This window comes from Bison bison, unplaced genomic scaffold (assembly GCF_000754665.1).
Source record: "Bison bison bison isolate TAMUID 2011002044 unplaced genomic scaffold, Bison_UMD1.0 scf7180017862600, whole genome shotgun sequence".
NCBI lineage: Eukaryota > Metazoa > Chordata > Mammalia > Artiodactyla > Bovidae > Bison > Bison bison.
The window spans coordinates 3,063-5,868 of record NW_011493172.1 but is presented as its reverse complement, the minus strand read 5'-3'; the positions used below and the strand labels follow the sequence as shown (position 1 = coordinate 5,868).

Here is a 2,806-nt window from a genome sequence, read left to right as displayed (position 1 = left end):
TCTCAAAACGTCTCTCAAAAATAAACCATATAGAAAAACCAAAAAAAAAAAAAAGAAAGAAAGAAATAACCACCCTTTCACTGTATTAACGTAATCAAATGGAACAGTCTTAAAATTCATGACACAAATGTAAAAAAAAAAATCTATTACCATTTGCCCTTCATAATCAATAGGAAATTTTTTGAATGCATTACTTAAACTTTAATTTTATAGAATTCTAACTAAATTCTGGACATTCTGGGGTAGAAGGATGAAAAGGAGGGCAATTGACTAATTCTGAAAGCATCTCTTCAAGTATCTATCACATATACTGTTCAGACTAAATGGAAATCTATATCCATGGAATGCTAATGCCACAATTCTACCAAAGAACTCGTTTTTATTTTCTTTTCCCTCATATTTGGCTAAACTGGTGATACTCAGCTCATCTTTGTTAATTACCTGGCTTCTTCTCAGTCTTTATGCTATATTCTCGAGCTGTTCCTTTTTAGAATTCCTCACTCTGTTTATATGTTCTTTAGTTCAACACAGTTGTTAGGGGTCTGTGAACAATTTTACAATTCCCACACACAGCATATGATATCTATTAGGGAGCAATGCCACTTTTCACTTACCAATTCTGGATAAAGCAGTATTTCCTGGTGACAGAATGCTGCTGCTTCCGTTCGCTAAAACTCCCTCTTCACAGCTTGATAAATCTGATTAGAAAATGTCTTTGTTCCAGATCACACGAGGCGCTTTTTTCCTATGAAAGTTTTCTAAAGAGTTATCTGCATTTCATTCCTGTGACAAAACGAATAAGAACAAGGGGGTGGGGGTTGGGGGGGAACAGGGAGTAAGTCCACACAAGTTCCTGGCAAAGATTTTTTTAGCTGCATTTTTCTGAGTTTAATCAGTAAGCTACATTAAAGTGACAGTTACCAGTTCAGGGAGCCAGAGTTTGATCAAGGCAGCCACAACCAATTTGGGTGTCTTCCAATGATGTGCAGACCCCAAGGAAGTGGTCCCTTGGTCATCTATCATATGTGGCTGAATCACTGGACACCCATTGCCACCCCCTCGCCTCCCTTCCCACCCCGGCCCCTGTTGAGCAGCAGCCCAGGCAGGAGAGTGACTGGTCGCCCAAAGCGGGACTTCTTATAGGGACCCGCCAATTAGCTGCTGACCAATCGCAGGCAGCACCTAGTACCTAAGTCACATGACAGGGCAGTCCCTATGACTGCAGGATTTCTGAATTACTGGGGTTACACAAAGGACACTCATTCAGGAAAAGAGGGGGAAAAAAAAGCCATAAGCCGAAACAGAAAACGCCCAGGCTGTGACAACTCCGGCTTTAAAATAGGGAACACCCGAGCCTCACACAGACAGACAAAAAGCTACCACCAAGCCAGGATGGAAATCAGAGGAGTGCCTGGCACATATTAAAAAATAATCCCCAAGCCGAGGCTGAGTTTACAAACCCACTTCAGCTATAAATCTACTCCTCCTTTCCCCTTCCTCTTCAGTCTCCCCAACAATTTTGCATTCTTAACTTCTTTATTCTAAAAAGCTCCGGTGAGCCTCCACACAGCGGCTGGAGGAAAAATGGGTGAGACACAAGAGCCCCCGCTCTTTTCAGCCCTTCCAAATACCACTAAAGGAGATTCAAAGTCTGCTGTGAAAAAGTTTCTTAAACGAAATACATTTATCTCAAAATGGTTGCATAGTTCAGACAAAATTAAACACAGTCAGGACCAATTTGTACCGTAAAGACCAAATCATCAGTCTCCCCCCACCCCTTTCTTTCTCCACTCTCTCTCATGTAATCATTTTGGACTGTTCACATTGAGAACATTCTCGTTAAGTAAATGAGCCCCCCGCTTAGTGAGCCAGCTACTAATTTATCTAACACCCCCAATGTAGTTCTCAATTATTTTTTATATCCTAGGAAACATTCAACTGTGGACACCCTACCATTTCATTATCCCCCACCCAAAATGGTACTTACATTTGTTCTTTGTTTGGGTCTGTCCGATTTCTCCCTCTCCCCTAGACATCTGAAGCCAAAATATGGACATAGCTTCAACCTTCAAACCTAAAAGACCCTATTTTGATCATGCAAGGCTGCAAAAGCTCTGTCTCCGAGGCAAGCCGGGAACACTGTGCTGCTTGCCATTCCCAATTTATGGAAGGAAGCGTATGTCAAACAAACCAGGTGATGACTCAGACTGCCTCCCCCAGCCACGTTTTCCCTAGAATGGGAGGGTAGCGTAAGTGCAGCCCATTTGGATGTGACTCAGTTTTATTAGACTGGTGATTGTAGTTAATCTGACAAGCTCACATTTTTTTTCTTTTATAACTTGTACATTTCAGGACCACAAGGCAGATTATAAATGGTTTCAAAGAACTGGATCATGTAAAGGAGAAAGCTGCAAGATTATTTTGAAGGTATGGTGAGGCTCTGGTTCTAGTCCCAAATATTTAAACCATCCTAATTATTTGTTGAAAATTTTGCAACTGAGGCAACTGAACGTTTGAGTTCACATGAACAGCAGTAAACAGGTTTTATAATTTTAGTCTACTGGAGGCTTTTATCATGGAGGACTAGGACTCTTTTGTCCTGTGGATCCAAGTTTAAGTCTGTAAGTCTGCAGCCCACGTGGCATGTTCTTTCGGAAGTGGTCAGGGGCATGGGAGCCATGTTGCAACTTTCACTTTTGCCTTTACTACAGTTCACATTCTAATCTGAGCCACTCACACACAAGCACATATGCAATATAACCACATCTCTCTCTCACACACACACACACACACACACAAGCATCTG

At 41.7% G+C, this 2,806-nt stretch overlaps 1 long non-coding RNA gene across 1 annotated transcript in view; it reads right to left on the bottom strand.

The window, feature by feature from the left end:
• The window catches only part of LOC104983430, a 24,568-nt gene extending 22,601 nt beyond the window's left edge, over positions 1-1,967 (bottom strand). Inside the window, exons 1-2 of the long non-coding RNA XR_824641.1 lie at positions 922-1,967; positions 615-783 (exon numbers count right to left, since the gene is read on the bottom strand). This is a non-coding gene — a long non-coding RNA (uncharacterized LOC104983430). The remainder of the gene's footprint in view (positions 1-614; positions 784-921) is intronic.
• Between the last annotated feature and the right edge of the window lie 839 nt (positions 1,968-2,806).